The sequence below is a fragment of the Malania oleifera genome, chromosome 7 (assembly GCF_029873635.1).
Source record: "Malania oleifera isolate guangnan ecotype guangnan chromosome 7, ASM2987363v1, whole genome shotgun sequence".
Lineage (NCBI taxonomy): Eukaryota > Viridiplantae > Streptophyta > Magnoliopsida > Santalales > Ximeniaceae > Malania > Malania oleifera.
In genome coordinates this window covers 100,699,991-100,719,115 of record NC_080423.1, presented here as the reverse complement: position 1 = coordinate 100,719,115, position 19,125 = coordinate 100,699,991, and the positions used below count along the sequence as shown (strand labels likewise).

Sequence of the window (19,125 nt, the reverse complement as noted above, 5' to 3'; positions counted from 1 at the left end):
TTTCTTTGTGAGTATTTAACTGTAGTAATAGGAGTTTTTTCCTTTTCTGATTTTATTTTATATTAAAATATTTAATAAATATTTAGTCAGAACTTTATTTTTTACTTCGGTACCTTCTAAAACTTGTTGAATCATTCAGCTGAGTTTTGTAAGGTGGACAAGAGAGAGAGGCAAGCAAACAAAAGTGAAAAAGGTAATTAAATAAAACTCGCCTGCAAGTTTTTAAAAGGTTCCAAAATAGGAAATAAAATTTATATTGAACATTTATTAAATATTTTAATATAAAATAAAATCAAAAAAAGGAAAAACTCCGATGTGATTCAGTGTCAATTTCGTTCATACATTAATTTAATTACACAAACCAAATCGTGGGTCTATCCGGTCTCACCTGCTGTCACGTGAGGATGACACAGGCCCATGTGTACTCGGAGCAGAGCTCGGCAAGCGTTCCACCTTCCACTGTTTTTGTTTTTTCTCCCCAACCAAAAGACAAAAACTTCCCTGAACAAATTTTCATTTCCATTAGTTTGTCCCCGAAAGGCCCGGCCCCGTTACCGATTCTCACCGTCTCCACTCGGTCTTTTACAATTTTGCAGCTGCTCGCGGGTCGGCATCTCGGCAGCTCCCGTCGTCGTCGTAGGCGTCGGTCATAGCTCAATCCGTCAGCTTCACTTCTGGTACTCTCTATAGGGCTCAATTTCTATCTATTTTTTTTTCAGGCTTGATTTCTTTCTCTAGGGCTCCATTTCCGCATACTGGACTTGATTTCTCTTGTCATTTTAGTTTAGATATGCAACAACTATATTCTCACTACGCATTTCGCCATTTATATTGCCTTTTTTATGTTGTATTTTCGAAAAGAGATGTCAGGAAGATGATCAATCATTCTCGGAAATTTTTCAATCACACTCAATAATTGTATCTGTGCGTTTTTTGAATTATTTTTCGAAGTTCTTACAGAAGTTGAAATCTGAAGCACCTTGAAAAATTTGATTGCGTCATTCTCTCTGTAGTTTGTAGATTACTATAGGGATGTGCTATATTTTTCTTTCCCATATTTCTTGGCACTTGCTGACACTTACAAGTTAAGGAATTAATTGCTTTCCTCCAAAAAAAACTAGAGGTCACCAAGTTCCTTAAAGTGCGTTGTTTCTAATGCAATTTGTAGTAAGTTCTATTTTGAAGTTCTGGCTGGTTGGAGACTCTGGATGTTATTAGCATGCTCGTGATGGCAAATGATATGAATGATCTGTCTATTTGAATGAAAATATGAATCACAGGACATATTTTTTTGTACTAAGGTGTGTTTGTGCTAATAGTAATTTGCGACTAGTTGAGTTGTAAAATAATTCATGTCAGTCAAGTTGTTTGAATCTTCTTTAGTCTGCATGTATGTAGCATTACTAAACTCCATTGTATATCTTTCCTAATTTATATCTGTACTAAATGCACATGACATTTTCTAGTTGTAGCCTTCTACTTATGCATCTCTTGGACTTGGATATGGAGAGTTACCTTGGCTGGAGTGTGTGCAATTACGTGTTGATATCAGACCCCTCAGGAATGTCAAACAATTATGCCAACTACTTTGTAATAAGCAAAATAATATGGGAAGAATGACTTTGTTATCTGCAGGGAGCATAGATGAATCTCCTGCCAGTGAATCATAGACAACATGAATATTCCTTGTTGGTTGGCAATCTTTTCAATTTAAAATTTAAATAGAATTGCATGAACTAAAAGTGTGGATTTTTGAGTTTTTATAACAGGAATAGGGTTCATGGTTTGCCATTTTATTCTTCCAAATTTGTTATTGGTGGATCTGTCAGTTTTAAGGGAAGACCATTCTTACCTCGGCACTCTCTCTTATTCTCCCTCGTCTGTCATGTATCATATTCTCTATCCTGTGATTTCTGGTAATTGATATTTTCTTGAATGGTGTCAAAAACTTGTAGTATTGTGGAAAGGCATGTTCTAATACTGTTACGTCCCTAGTTTGTTTGGCACGTGACCGGCTGTGACTCTATCTAAAATCCAATGGTTCACTAGGCCCAGGCAAGAATTTGTTTTACAAATCATCATTTGGAACCAAGTTAAAAGCCAGTTAACTGTGAACATTTTTTGAAAACACAAAACGTATATATTCCATAAACAACTAAAATGTTTTTCATTTTGTGACAAGCTCTTTACATTGGGCTGTACTTTTCATACAACATTTTTCTCTCTCCCTAGTCTACTCACATAATGACCCAAAACTGAACACACGCTTAGTACCCTTATTGCCTTCTGGCCAACTTATAATACATTTCAAAATGGTAGTATCTCGGAGAAACTAACAAGTGGAGCTGTCCTTCAGTTTGAACCTGAAATTATTATGGAATAGAGTGAGCAACCACAAGCTTAGTAGAGATTCTTAACTCCCCCTTATGCTAATAAGGATAACACATGATTTCTTACATGTATGCATGATCATAAGGTGCATGAACACAATATTTATTCAAAGCAATCTGTTGATCTAAAGTGTCCAATGCAAAACATTTAAATATCATGCATTTACACATTTTTTTCCCAACATAGCAGTGCTGACCCAACTAAATGCACATTTTATCTCAAACAAGTGCCAAATTCCAGCGTGATCAGCCACCACTTAACACGGAAACACTAACAGATGCCAAATTCTAGCTTGGCCAACCACCGCTTAACACAGAAATACCCTCTGGAGGTTTAGGGGCTTTTACCCAAGGGAGACACAATTCCTACTTGCTCAAATTCCACAATATCGTAGCCACAACAACACACGCTGCCATCTATTTCATGCAATAACAATTCAACATACGCATACACAAGCTTTGCCATAGCAAGTAAAACCATCATCCTTACAAGAGGAATATTTATCACATGAAAATTTTCCAACTATACAAGATATGCAACTATGATAAAGAAAGAAACACATGCATTTTGCTGCCATATCAAGTAATTAGAGATAACAAACTTAAATCTTCCTTTCTAGGATTCAACGTTATACCAGTTTCTACCCTTGTTTCCTTTAAATACCCAAAATTCGTAGGTGAATAAATGAAAATTAAGAACACCTACCTTGATTTCCAGCTTTTACAACTTAGTCTAACCCCCCTCTGAATTTCCCTGATTTTATGCAGAGTTATCTTTCCCATTTTCTCTCCTCTCTCTCTCTCTCTCTCTAGAACTAGTGTTTTCAGTAAGAGTTTTGGGGTATTATTTTCTGTGTTCCGCTGTTCTGCAGGCTGGAAAAGTCAAGACAGCAGCTGCACACATGGCAGGACCATAGCAGCTGGTGGCAACAGGGGTCCTGCAGTGCTTACAGCTGTGCACTAGGTGTCTGCTGCTGGTTTTTCAGAACTTCCAGGCGGCGGCTGCTGGTTTGTAGTGCTGCTAGGTGTTACACCTGGTTTCAGCATGCCCCATCTCTTTTTTTTTTTTTTTTCCCCTCTCTGCCCCAACTCTTATGCTATTTATTTTTAGCTTGACCCTCATAATTTGCTTTTTTCTAAGCCCCTTCTACCATTGATAAGTCAAAAGGAATTTCCAATATCAGTCAACACAACTCAAATAAATGAATAACATGGCTAGTATGAAGTTATTTGTTGAAAAACAAAGCAAGTCATGCTAATTTATCAAAGTAGTTTAAATTTACCGTTGCTTAAAGGGTATGGTTTTCACAAATACTGTCCAAGACGTGCTTTCCTCTCCTTTATTGGCTTGTTTATTCTATTTTCCACACACTTGAATTTGGTTATTTGCAAAGCTATGTGATGAGATTTGAAAATTAATTGTTCACATATGTTTTTTTTTTTGGGTAATGGCACCCAAATATCAACTTATCGTCACACAAAATTTTTGTTATAAACTATTTTGTGATAACAGGCATGAGAAATATGGTAATGAGCAGTTTTTGGCTGCACTGAGGAAATGGGTTTTCTGTGAAGGAGATCATCTTGAGGTGAGGCATTTGACTAAGCTATCCTCTCATTTTGCTTTTTATTTTTATTTTGTCGCGCTGGTCTGTAGATTTGATCTGTTTGATAATGCAGTGGCCATGCTGGCTGCTGCATCATTTCAAGCTCTCAGTCAATGATAAATTAAGGATGATGAATTTGTACAGACGATAATTGTAACATGGATCTGACTTATTATGAATATTTTATGGTTTACTCTCATGGAAAATTTTTAATTCATTGATAGATATGCCATGGAAGTGTTAGAAGTGTGGCTTTTTTTCATTTATATATTTTTTTTTGTACGTATGAATGGTATATTTTATAATTATATTCCTTCATTTTATTGTATATAACAAACATATTCCATTCCCAGCCTTCCAGTCACAATTTTGTGCTTCAACCAGACATTGGAATCTCTTTGCTTGTTCCATCCATTCTTACCTTGATTGCATTCGTAACCTGATTCCATTCTGCAACCCAACCAGCCATTAATTGATCCCAATATCTGTGTGAGCTCGTCAATGAATTGGATGCGCATCAGATTGAGGCAACTGAAATTCGATTAGGAAATTGAATGCATGGCTGCATGGGATGAGATTCAATCATTCATGGTCAAATGGATCATATAAAATTTGAAATAAATTACTATAAGGATTATTTGATATTTTGGTCCAATGACCTGCGCAACGACAGCAGATTTTGATGATCTGATGTGACATGATAAATTTTAAAACAATAGCCAAACTGAAAGTTTAATGCGATTATTTGCATGTCTTATCTTAGTAAAACATGTAATCATATACATTTTACTTCTCTCCTACCAAAATATACGCCCTTCTGCCTACCCTCCATGCAGATTTAATGTCATAGCAGATTCATTGGATTTGAGGTATCGTTTGAAATCACTTAGGAAAAGGTACTTTTCTAAGCACTCGATGCTCCATCGCACAAGCCTTAGCAAGTTCGACTGTTCAAAGCTTCATCTTCAAAGCTTCTATCAAAGGTCATCTTCTTCGAAGACTCAAAAGATGCTCTTCAAAGGCTTGTTTGGACAGATCCAAACTTCAGATATTGCTAAAAATCTAAGGATGGGTCCCTCTTTTGCTGCGTAACAACTCTTTCACCCTTGCACAAACACAACCATGGCTGTGTTAGGAGGAGGTGATGTTAAAGCGTTTGGTGCAGATCGAAGGACTTCAATCTGGATTGAAGGAAAATCCTTTGATCTGAGATTGGATAAGGAGGGGGTGACCCCTTTATAGTGCATGCTCAAGAACAATGTTTCTCGAAATAGGTGGGTTAAGTTCACGAAGGAGGCTGTTTCCTGACTTGCTGATGGTCTATCAACTTCTGTTCAGTTGGAAAGGGGCTCCATAAGTGTTTTGCAACTGAAACCTCCATTGCTGGATGGCAGTTAGGTGGATGAGGGTGGGGAAGTTTTTGGAATTGAGCTAATGAGGAAAGGTAAGAATTTTTTGGTGTTCATTCCTGGATGCGTGAAAGGAATTGGATGACGAAGCTTTGTGAATTGAGTTCTGCAAATTTGCGAAGGATATTCGTCACAATTTTGAATGAGCAGGCATTGCAAGTGCTTCAGCTCCTAGATCATGGAGTAATGTGGTGATGGGAGGAAAGATAGGTGAAGGCTGCTCAAGTAGCTCACATTCAGAAAAATTGTGTCTTAGGTGTGGGGCTAATCTGCAATTGAAGGAATCGGAGGTGTTGTATCAGATTACAGCCTCATTGATTGGAGGCAAACATCCATAAAGTGCAGGGACCTAGGGTTCTGGTGGTTGCTGCCAATCTTGCTGAGGTGGCTTGGGCTGCCATATGGAATGACGAGGCTACGAATTCAGGAACTGGTTGTCTGGTATTCATTCTGGATTTGGGCCAGGTTTGTGAGAAAGGTGGTGCTTCTTTTTTAACAAAGTTGGGCCATTTAATAGAACATGCCTATGGTTTTTACAAGAATGCTATGACCCTTTCTCTGGATTCGAAAGAAGTCTCTTATAAACATGGGCTTTCACAGATGGGCCTTGTATCTTAAAAGGCCCAGTGAAAGGATATGGGTGATAAGGCCTTTGAGCCGTTCCCTTGCACGATCCTGTTTCTGAAGAAGTCCACTTTCCTGGCCAGAATTTACATACAGGAGAGGCGGGTATGCAGCAAGCTGTTAACAAAATACAAAATCTGTCTCCAGCTCTCCAAAATAAGCATAGAATGGATCAACATCCAGAATGTAAGCAGGATGATTTTAATTTGGTTTTGCAACAAGTTTGTGAAGATAAAATGATGATAATAATATAAGTGTTTGGTTGGCTGTGGATTCTGGTTCTGCAAGGGGATCAGAGGTTGGTGTTGCCAAGATTATTAAAAAAAAAAAGAAGCTGGGTTGTGTAGGAATCTGGTCCTTAGGTTCGGTGTATGCTCGTCGAAAGGTTGTAATGATGGGTGTGGAAATGAAGAAATTTTATTTAAGCAAAAAAGAGCATTTTGGTGAGATATGTCCAAAGATTTTAGGGAGAGATTCTTAAGGAGAGTTGAGCATTGTGGAAGATACACTTGCTAAGATGAAGGATATAGCAAGTGATGGAGTTAGCAAAGGGAAGGAGGCTAAGGAATGGGGAGATTTTTCAGATAATGATAGTAATGACATCAGTGAGTTTGAATTTTATGGTGGTTTGCTATTGAATTAGATTTGGGAACAATATGGTTATGTTTTCGACTCTTGTGATTATCTCGGGGACCTATCATGCGTACATCCTGCACTGTTGGAAGGATTCGAGGGGGTTCCTATTTTTGAGAACATTGGGTTGGATAATAAACTGTAGTGCAATGATGGAATTTTACCTACAGTGGAGGTGATTTCTAGGAAACACTTAGAAGCTCAAGATATAATGGATAAATTGGATTAAAAAATGTGTGATGCTGGTGGAATTGAAGCGTGCTTGATGGGGGTAAGTACAAAGCGAAGAAGGGTTAGGGGGAGCTTGCAAATTTAAAATGCTTAGTGAATTATGACGGAAAGGGATTGAAAAGGGGTTATCTTGGTTAGAAGTTCTATTTGGTTAATTTTTTTTTTAATTTTAATTTTAATTTTTTTTATTTTTCATTTTTAATTATGTTTTGTTTTGTTTCTGTTTTTTATTTTCTTAGGTGGACCTCTTTTCTCCTTAGGTTGCAACTTCTCTTTCTCAATCTAATATACCTTCTTTTATTATCTGAAAAAAAGGTACTTTCCTGAAAAAAGTACTTGTCTGGAGAAGCATTGATAATAAGTACCGAGTTAAAAAAGTGTTGAAAGTCATGAAGTATCAAGTCTATTGACTGGTTGTGTCTAAAAAAGTATTGATTGTAAGTGCAGTTTGGAATTTCGATCCTCGCTTTATTATTTGTATTGTGTGTATATATGCTACTATCATGTGAATAATATTATTATATGCAAACATCTAATTAATATATTATAATACATAAGAAAACAATTCTTAAATTATATTAATATTCTTAACTAGTATTCCTCGAATTAACATTTATATTTAACATTTTAAATATTTTTAATTGGCAAAGTAATTAATATTTATATTAATTAACATTTTTAGTTGAAATTTTTAAATATTATTATCTAGCTAACAAAGTAATTGACATTTTCATTTAACATTTTAAATGTTTTCTAATTATTAAAAAGTTTTAATAGTTTTAATTAATATCTTTTAATTAACAAACTAATTAATATATATGTTAATTAATATTTTTACTTCTCATTTTTCATATTGTCTAATTAACACATTAATTGACTTTAATTACAATTTATAATTAATATCTTTAACTAACATTTTGAATTTTTTAAATGAACAAATAAAGTAGTACTTTTGCTAATTAATCATTTTTAATTGACATTTTAAAATAAAACAATATATGAATGCTATTTCCTAACTAAATTAGTTATTTTTTATAATATTTTTAGTTCAATAATATTTTTATAATTTTTCATTAATTCTTAATTAATGAAATGATTGTCATGCACATAAATTGTTTAAATTTACAAGTTTGCCATTGCCTATGAACAGCAACTAGTATCTAGAAGTAACCTGTAAACCTTGATTGCTTCTTAAAATGTCCTAACTTTTCTCAAGAAATTAGTTTTGGGAAATTACTTTTTGCAAATGGCACTTATTTGGGTGCAAGCCAAACAATACTTTTTTGCACAAGTACGCATTTTAAATACTTTTTTGAATTAAGCACTTACTTTTTTGAGTAGTTCCAGGGGCTGAGTTTTTGACAGAATATGGATATATCATATATGAGATTATGTGGCACTCTAGCCTCTCGGACCAGACTGATTGAATTTGGGTCAACGTCTGATCTGTTGATACCTTCCAGTGCTGCTAACACCCTGCATGAGCTCATGTGCATGTAGAGACAAGTACTTTAATCTTGTGCTTCTACCCTTCCTCTCATTCTCCTAGAAAATACTCATAAGCTTCCCTCTCTAGGTCCTATATTTTTGTTTTGTCTTTTTTTTCCCCTCTTTTTCTTTTATTGTAAGTAAAAGGGATTTGGTTCACTGTCTCTATGATAGATCTAGCTTGGTTGATCCTCTGGTAATTTTCTCCTCCTCCTATGTTCTCTGTTTGATTATCAGGGAAATTGTTGAAAATATTTTAGTATTGCAAAAACCGCATGGTGCCATAACACACTTCCATTGCTGCCCTTCCCAAAACCCCAAAATGTCGGGAGAGATCCCCAATACTAGAGATCCCTCTAGTGTTATTGTTACAAACTTCCTTTTTCTAGGGATTTGTGTTGGGTAGCGTAGTTCTAAAAATTGGTGCATAATGGTATTGGTGGGTTCTGAGGCTGTTGCGGGTCAATATGCCGGAGGTGGTCTGATTCACGATCGTGATGGCCGTTACAATCCATTACAGTAATGTAGCAGAAGTTGCAGGCCATTACAGTGTTAAGACTGGCTGTGAATGACTAAAACAAGTTTTTGAGCCCTTTGGTTGTCATTTTCCCCACTCTTTTCCCTTTATTGAAGCTAAGAAACTCAATTTTACGTTGGTTTATTTAGTTAGTGATTTTTTTATTCATTTTTGGCTTTTTTTTTTTTTTCATTGTCATTTAGTATGCATTTTTTAAAAACTGCCATTCAAATAGACCCAATTTTTTCTTTCATTAAATTACATATATTATTCTAAGTTATTTCAAATTTTTTTTCCCTGTTTTTCTGACACCTAGTTTGGAGACTAAAATACATTCCATTGTATGCATTTTTGTTCTTGTTTAACATATAAAGGTTCTATATTTTGTTTTTGGGATAACCAAAATTCTGTTAGAGACTTCAGACTATAAAAATGGCATTCTATATGTTATATTCCTCTTTATTTATGATTTCTTAGTTTGAATTTCACTTATAATCAATAAAGTAGTGAAAACTAGCAAATGCAAGCTTCTTCTCGTCAATAGCAACCAAAGCAACCAAGATGGCATTCAATACTTGTAGTATGCTATATTTAAATTGATTAAATTTTACTCAAAATCATTAAAAGCATTAGTATATAGGATTTTGGGGTCAAAACATGTCAATCCCTATAGTATTGTTATCATCCTTACAAGGCTAATAGCGTAGCAAATAAATTTGCCATCTACGAAAGAAAGATATGTAGTCTTGAAAACCAAAGAGAACTCCTGTTGCTATATATACTAAGTAACAAATAAACAATTACAATTTTTTTTTTCTATTAGGATGCAATTGCTTGCTAGTTCCTAACCTTTTTCCTTTGAATTCCAATTTTTTCCATTATCTTTAGATGACTAAATGAAAATTAACAGCACTTACCTTGGTTTTTGAGCTTGTCGAATTTTGATATTCCTATGATTTTTCTGTATTTTTCTTATTTTCCCCAAATTTTCCTATTTTCCTGCAGCGTTTGCTCTCACTTCCTCCCTCTCTCTCACTAACTTTGGTCTTATGGCAAAAGTCAATTATACACTGTTGTTGCTGGTATGGCATAGCTGGAAATTGACCAGGACAGCAGCGACTGGCAGCAAGTTGGCTCTGTTGTACTGCACCTAGCTTCAGCATGCCGCTTTTATTTATTTTTTCTATTTCTGCCTCAAAACCTGTGTTATTTCTTTTTTAACATGGACTTTCTTAGTTTCATTTCATCTAAGTCCTCCTACCACTAATGAATTAAATAAAATTCCAAAATTTTTTAACTGAAATTTAATTAATGCACAACATGCTTAGCATAAACTCATTCAATACAAAAGCAAATGCAACAACCATGCAACTTTTGAAAGTAATTTAAATTTACCATGGCTTAAAGGGTATGGTTATCAGAAAAATAGCTGAAAACCATAAAATCTAGTTTTCAATTTTTTTCGAGAACAGTTGAAAACTGAAATCAGAAACACAAAACTGGCAATATGAACAAAAGTGTTGCTATAGTTTGGTTCTTCACTGTACCAAAACAAAAACAGAAAACAAAAATAATACTGAATAGACTCTTACTTTCTGTGGGTTTTTGTATAATGAATTTATCTTAGAGGTATAATTTCTGTTAACTGTTATGCTCATAATTTTTATGTAGTTGAAGGGTTTTTAATGGAGATGCCATCAGATGAAAATTCACAGCATGCAACCGTCTCAAATGATATTAGTTGTCAGAATGATAATCTGGATGCTGACATCTCAAATCATGGGTAAGTTCCGCCTCTTCAAGATATTTTGATCATTCTGTAGGTGGATAATACTTATATGGAAACGATATCAAGTGTATTTGGTTTGTAGGGCCCATTAAAATTAACATCATGGAGGCCTTGTTATCATTTACAGCTATTTTGTTGTGTTCTCTGATTATTAGCTTCCTTTTATTTGCACACTCTGTTCTTTTTATCTCCCTTATCCTTACTTCCCCCTATATATGTATTCATATATGCATGCATATTCATTCCTGACCCCTTTTTTTTGTAAAGACCTAGATGCCATTTTTATGATTTCAAGTCCTTATGAATGCGTAATGGGGGCTAGGCTTGGCTAAGCTCTTTATAGCTCAGGTTTGGTGTGACCAAACTAAGTCAGTTCGGTTTACTAATTATGACAACGCGTTTGTTTACATTGCTAGTTTTTTATTTTTGTTATTGGTTTAAGTTGTTTTTGAAAAATTTGAAAACCAGATTTTACAGATTTTAGTTGTTTTGGAAATCTGTCGGCACAATACTTTTTTTTTGTGTATTAAATATTAATTGTATACATTGTTTTGGAATTAAAATTAGTACAAAATGACCAAATGAATTTAAAATAAAAATATCAATAAAATTTTTGAAAATTTGAAAAAAGTAATAAAAGTCATCTAAAAATTATTGTGCTATTTTTCAATTGTCATGTACAATAAGATTGTTCTTGTAGCACTAGAAATGAGTTCTGAAATATAAGAATTTATTAAAATAATAATTTCTATTTTTATTATATATGTAATTGATTTATTATTTTTTTTTGTACTTTTTAAAATTAATTATATTTCTTAATTTTATTTGATTCAATAACAAAAATGAGCATTTCTTCAACCAAGTTTTTATTTTTTAGTTTTAGAAATATGAACCAAACAAGTTGTTGGTTTTTGGTTTCTAGTTTTTTCCTTTTAGTTTTTAGTCTTCATTTACATAATTTTTTTATAGTAATACCAATTACCAAATGGGCCCTAAGATATTGGCTAGGCTCTTCCGGGGGAGGGGGGGTGGGGGAAGGTGGTTTGATCCTTAGTCTATGTGCAAGAGCTAGAACCAGCCATTTCCCTATTAGCTGTCCTAGGCTAAGCATTTTATAGGCATATTTTTTTTTTTTAAAATTCCACATATGTTCTTATCCCATCACTTATAGCCAAACGTGTGATAAAATTATTATCATAGTCCCTCTGATTCTATTGATTCTGGAATAGTCTGGTCTTGCAAAACAAACACACCCTAATAGCATTAGCAGGTGTGACTTTGTGCTCCTCCTCATATTTTCACATTATTTTGGTTCAGTTTGTTTATTGGTGAAACCATTTGAAGACTTTTATTCATATTACTACACTGTTTCTGGGGCCCTGTGAATGTAGGTTTCGATGTTGAATGAGACATGTTTTTAAAAGCTGCATGACACAGGACTGATTGGCACAAGTGAGGGATGCAGGAGAATAGAAAAAACAGAGGAAATTAAAAGAGAAATAAAAATGAAGAGAAAACTCAATCGGGCTGACTGCTCAATATTCCAGTCTGTCACAGATCAAGCCTTTCAAATAGTTTTTCTCCTAATACTAAATAAGTAAACAATCTCTAGGAATTAATATCAAACCTAATTAATGGAACATAATGTCAATTCTCCAAATATTAGAATAACACATGTGAAATCTTTAAATCATAAAGATCCTAGATAATTTACAAAAATTTTAGCTTATAAAATTCTACCAAAAAAATGCTGCAAAAATAGGAAAAATTCTAAAAATAATAAACTTCAAGATTGCCCAAAACTTAACCAAACATGTGAAATTTGTGTCTTGTTGGTATCCATGCTTTCTAGGTTTTAAGATAGAGAAAACACCTGAAATGGTGAAACCTTAACCAAATGGGCCTGTAGTTTCTTAGAACCAAATACCTATGCATTTACGCCAGGAGCTATAAATATATAAAAATGTGGCAAAATGTAAACAGTTAAAAAAATAAAATAGAAGTTCTTGATTCTCAGGACAACTTCACATAAACATTGATGATAAAAGTGGTCTGTGTTACAGGAAATTAGAACATCTCTATTTTTTTTGTTTAACTGTATTGTACTTGAGATTTCAGAGGCACGGAATCCAGGCATGAAATTGCTGAGGAAGAAGTTAGAGGAATTCTGGAAGTCGTTGCATCAACTGGGAAGTTTTGGTATGTTTTTATTGTGATACTGATTTTCCATTGTTTAGAGTTATGTTTCAGTATTGAGTGTTTGGTTTGAAGGTTAGAGTTGGTGCATTGATCTGTTATTGTGTGTTTCTATGAATTCATAGCACATAGATTTGCCCTAAGGAGACTGGCATATCCCTTGTTGCTTCTCTCTCTCTCTCTCTCTCACAAACACACACACACACACATGCGTGCACTGCATCGATCTGTTTCCAGCATGTGTTTCTAGAATTCACATAACATAAATTTGTGATATGAAAGTAGACATGCATTTCCTTCCCTGCTTGCCTCCCTCTCTCTCTTTCTCTCTCTCTCTCTCTCTCTCTCTCACACACACACACACACGCACGCACGCACGCACGCACGCACATGCATGCATGCGCTTGTGCACACACATGCGCACATGGTGGATTTTATTGTAATTATTATTCTTATCATCATTATCTGTGGCAGCTACACCATTGGCATTGTCATTATTTCTCGTTCTCAATCTAGTTTGCAATAAAATTAAGTGAGGAAAAATTCATTAATCATGGCACTTTGTTTATCTGTCCATTAATCAGTGGCACTCACATTGCATTTCAAAATGACACAAACCTTCGTTGAGACTTGATGATTCTATCATTTATGTATGAAAAATGACAAATTTGCTCTAAGAATTTGAACTTAATGCTGAAGAAAGATAATTTCAGGCAAAATTTTCCTTTCAAATCACAATGTCGTTTATGTTAATAATTTTGATCAATCAATTGGAGGGGAGGGGAGGTTGGTGACCATGGTCTTAAATTTCCACAAAATTATTGAAATTTCTATCAACCTCAAAATCGAAATGGAAATCGATTTCCATTTTACATAATTTCCGTTGAAATTTCAACGAATCATCTGAAATTTATCAAAATCTTGAAATTATAGCAAAACTTGTCGAAATTTTAACTATAAAATGAAATTTCCTCGGAATTCAAATGAGAGGTTTAGGAGCAAAGTGAAATTACTCTCTTAATTTGTTTTATTTTTTTTATTGAAACAAAACAATTATCACGAGGGCTTTTAAAATTACATGAAAAAATATACTTACAACAGCATTTTATTTAACCATTAATGTCTGAATTATCATTATTTGTGTAATAAATAATGTTTAAATGATTTATGAATTTCATTTGCATTAAATGAGAATATGTTTAATGCACATTATTTTATAAATGTGTTTGATACACATATTATATTACAACTTTTCCACCTCATATACAACATAGATGTATTTAACTTGTAATATATTAGTCCTAAAACTTATATTATTATGTCTGTTAACCATTTCTAAAGATTCATAAAAGAATTCCATGCTTTACTACTAATTTCCATTTTTTTTTTTCCAAATCAAAATTGAAATTTCCATACTTTTGGAGCACTTCAAAATTTGAGTTGAAATCAAAATTTAAGACCTTGTTGGTGACAGAATGAACATATCTCAAGGGAGACAAATGTTATTTTTGACATACTAGGGGGACACTTGCATTTATTGATTGGGTCAAGTGATGTAAGTGTAATTCACCCAAGAATGCTTTGTGAATTTTAATTTGTTAAGAATTAATTAGATTGAAGCTATAGCATCATTGTTCGCTGGAATTGAAATAGTCGCAAGGTATGTGTCACAGCAATATCTTTATGCTTGCTGATGTAGAACACAATGAAAAGAAATATGAGAAAGGAAAAAAGAAGAGGGTAGAATAGGAAGGGACAGAGAGGAGAGAAAGGAAATGAGAAAAGGAGGAGTACAGGAATAGAAACCATGAGGGAGAGGAGATGAACAAATGAAAAATTCGATACTCAAATCATTCTTAAAGCAAAGATGATTTGTTTGAAAATAATGGAAACTTATCTTTAGCTGCATTAAGGAAACACAAACACACAAGAGTTCAAGCTTCAAACTACCCCCCAAAAAAAAACAAATGAAATTTCCGAGCATAAGGTCCAAAAAGCATAAACAACATAGTCTAATATCAAAAGATGAAAGTACAATAAAAATTTAAGAGTCTAAAACCTATTACTCATAATCATCATAACTGTACGATACGATAGACATCAATCATTATTCTTGTTCATCAGAAAGTCATCTACGTTATCTAGTAATGTTGTGGAATTAAATAGTTGTTTTATTAGACATGCATGATCCATGTCTATACTTTGTTATATTTTAATTAGCAGTCTACTTTGTGTACGTGCATGGGCCGAGTGGCCTTTCAATAATAAAACCTTGTGTTATTAAAGGACGTCATTTGGTATATTTTTATTTGTTAGTATTCTTCGTCTTTTGTAGTTTTATTGTGGTTCTTTCTATATGTTTTTGAGAACTGTAATTATTTAATTTGCTTCCTAACATTCAGTATATATATATATATATATTTGCCCCCAATGGTGGCTCAGGCAAAGAGAGACGGACCCATTATTCCAATGAATTAATCGAGTGTCCAAAGGGTCTCGGACATCATCATTTAGAAAAAAATAATTAATATATATAAAGGGATTTGGTACTTTGATGTCCAGTTTTGATTTCTTAAAATATGCTTGGAGAAATATTGGTTGAACAGAAAAGTATTGTAAAATAATAAGTGTTAGATAATTCATAAATAATTACAACTAACACATAAATATATTATAATTAACTAAAAACTAATCCATGACTGCAATTCTGTTGGCGTCTATCTTTTAATAATAATAAAAACTAAGACATAAATTTATTATAATTAACTAAAAACTAATGCATAACTGCAATTCCATTGGTGTCTATCTTTTAATAATAATCAAAACTAACACAAAAATATATTATAACTAACTAAAAACTAATCCATAACCGCAATTCCGTTGGTGTCTATGTTTTAATAATAATTAAAACTAACATAAAAATATATTACAATTAACTAAAAACTAATCATGACGACAATTTTGTTGGTGTCTATCGATCCTTTAATATTTTAAAATATTCCAATGAATTTTAAATTTCAATAAAAAAATTTACTAAATCATATTTTGTTTAACAATTTGAAAAAAAAATAATAATATTGTGATAGTAAATCAATATGACATAAAAAATTAAATTAGTCAAGTAAAAATAAGAAAAAGTACAAAAATTAAGTAATTATGTAAGTATGAATGAAAACATTTCAAACGCATCCCATTTGTCTAACCCCTAGTATTATCAAAGCCAAAGTATGATAATCTTTCTTTAATTCTACGAGAAAGGTGCACAATGAGCTTCTTGTCTTTCCAACACTATCATTTTATTATTAAGACATTTCAATGGAAAAATGATGACATTAAACAAAGCTAATTAGTTTTAAAAAATCATTGTTAGAGCAAGGTAAAGAAATGCATTCATCCTTTGGCTATTTTACTAACTAACTAAGTAGAGATGGGGAGCTATGATTTAATCACAGTAACAAACCTTCAATAACTCAATTTAATGAATTGCTTCCTAGCGATCCAAAAGTATATATATATTGGCGCTAGTTCATATACCATTCTCAATCCTCTTTCCTTGCATCCAAGTGTCATCACCCTTTTTTGCCATTTGTCAACACCCCTTTTAGATCGCACAATTGCATGTAAAAACCATAGCAATGATTTTGAATCTAACTCTATAAACTATGCACATTGTATTTAATTATATGGGTCTTTTGATATCATTTTTTTGTCTTTTTTACTCTTTTTCCTCTTTTCATTACAGTTTTATTAAAAACCTATGTGTAGGATTTTGAGTATAGGCAAAAACTTCTTGTAATGGACCTATATTGCTTTCATATTGTAGAACTGTTGGGTAAATAGTTGGCCAACATTAGGTTGACAATAAATTCAATTTGTTTCTTGGTACCTAATGGATTGGCCATTTTAGTAGGAGTAAAACCTAGGAAAATGAGATGTTAACTACACCCTATTGTCCTATGTTTTGAGCTCTGAGCTTATTCATTAAACTCTTGTAGTCTGCAAATATTTATCTTCAATGGTTTTTTTACCTTTTGATTATCAAGCTTCGTGATTGTTCACTCATCATCAATCTTATCATCCATGATTATGTTAATAATGAACAAGTGCACATGTACGAATAGTCATTAGAGACTCAAATTGGTGTTTCTTTCTTTTGTAAGAAGCATAAGATCTATTAGTTTGCACTTAACTACCTCTTAATAAAGGATGGTCTTTAAATGTATAAATTCAAAAAAATCTCTAAAAGTATAAATTCAAAAAAGATCCTCAAAGGTTTTGGAAAGGTTAGATGCTTTCTACCCCAAGTTGCATAGGCTTGTTGTAACGACCTCAAAATTCTTGCCATTATATATATATATATCTGTGTATCTACATCCATATCTAAGAAGCGGGAACACATATCATAGAACCATTCACATATATACTATACAATACCAAAATCCAGTGTATACAGACCATAGCCATACAAAAATACCCCCCAACATCATCTACTCAAAAATATACACAACTCTATCAAAAACTCACCCTATAACTAAGGTAATCAAACTATTCTCTATCCGCGAGCCTGATCTGCTCGCCTAACTGGCTCACCTGAAAAATGTTAAAGTAATGGGGTGAGTCGACGCTCAGTAAGTGGAAATATGCTATTACTAATGTGTGGCAACTAAGTTAAGGATACTTTTAAATAATAACTGAACTGTAATGCAACAAATAATCTGTAAAGCATATCTTTCTTTCTCAATTTAAAATATACTGTATCGTCTGTATTTTCTACTTTTCATACTGATAATATCATACTATACTCATTATATAATGTAAAAATGTATACATATACATAACTGTGCTTTATCCCTGGGACTCTGTACGTCATGATTTAACCCCTCATGATAGGGTTGTGCAGCCCGTAGGCGGAACTTCATCTGGTCGGCCCTCCAGATAAGTCAATATACTTTACATTAACTCAGCTCGACCAAACACTCTTAGGCTCGAGACTGGCTACTACCTCGTCAAAATCGGCCCCCTCCACCCAGTGAACTGGGGAGCTGCATCCTCTCCGAGCACGGCTGACGGTACCCACACACTATCTGAGATATGTGGTTGCACTCTATTTGTATATAGTAACGGTACCGTGCTCTGTATTCTATATCTGTACTGTACCTGTCTGTAATCTTTCCATAAGGATCTGATACTATATGCATATATACATATATACTCTTTTACTGTTTTCATCATGTTTCCAAAATTACCATAACACTATCTTTCTATACTGTAAATACTGCAATCTTTGTATGCTGTATCTGTAGCATCTTGATGCTACCTCTGTATCTCTATATGTATACTTTGTCTATATACTCTGTCTATATACTCTGTATGTTATGGTAATAGGAAACATGACATGCTATAACTCTGTATATACTATTCTGTATAAAACTGTGATATACATACTGATCTGAAGAAAACTGTATACATGTATATGTATATATATATATCTGTCTCATGAAACTATTTGTATAAAAGCTGTATATGCATGTACATTTCTCTGTATAATCTCTGTGAACATATATCTATATCTTTATATTCTGTATAATTCCATATACTGGGAAAAACTATATAAACTATATATACTGTCTATATCTGGGTATTCAGTATAGAATGATATATTATAAAAGTTATATAAATTTCTTCATATCATGAAAATCTACTCAAGCCACACAAGCATTTAAACTTATATTCTGTAAATACTGTATAATAAACTAGTATAAATATATGTCTATGAAATCTCTGATAGCATTATGAAAACTCCTAACATAGCATATTTTCCTTACCTTAATATTGAAAAGCCCCTATAAAATTATGGCTCTATACCCGCAGGGTTCCTAACTCAACATCCTGAAAACACAATCCCTCAAAACAAAATATCAGTATTTTCTTACCTACAATATTTCTTATAACTGAGGAAAAAGCAAATACTGAATAAAATGTCTTACCCTAAGATTGAGACGAAATCCAACACAACTTTTCCAACGATCAGCTCCGGCAGACTTGCAAAGAACTTCGCCAGGAGCGTCGTGGTAGCCTCAGATCTTCGATCTAACGAGAAACAGGCCCGGAAACGAAGAGAGAAGTGAGAGAGAGAGAGAGAGAGAGAGAGAGAGAGAGAGAGGAGAGAGAGAGAGAGGAGAGAGAGAGGAGCGTTGAAAATAGGTAAAAATTCAGGGTTTTCACTATTTATACTGCCAGA

The 19,125-nt window shown here is 33.4% G+C and overlaps 1 long non-coding RNA gene across 1 annotated transcript; it reads left to right on the top strand.

The window, feature by feature from the left end:
* Positions 1 to 501: 501 nt before the first annotated feature.
* On the top strand, positions 502 to 12,893 carry LOC131159676 (uncharacterized). Its single transcript, XR_009137850.1, has 4 exons — positions 502 to 677; positions 3,904 to 3,979; positions 10,571 to 10,682; positions 12,807 to 12,893. It is a non-coding gene; the product is annotated as an uncharacterized LOC131159676 (long non-coding RNA).
* The last annotated feature ends 6,232 nt before the right edge of the window (positions 12,894 to 19,125 follow it).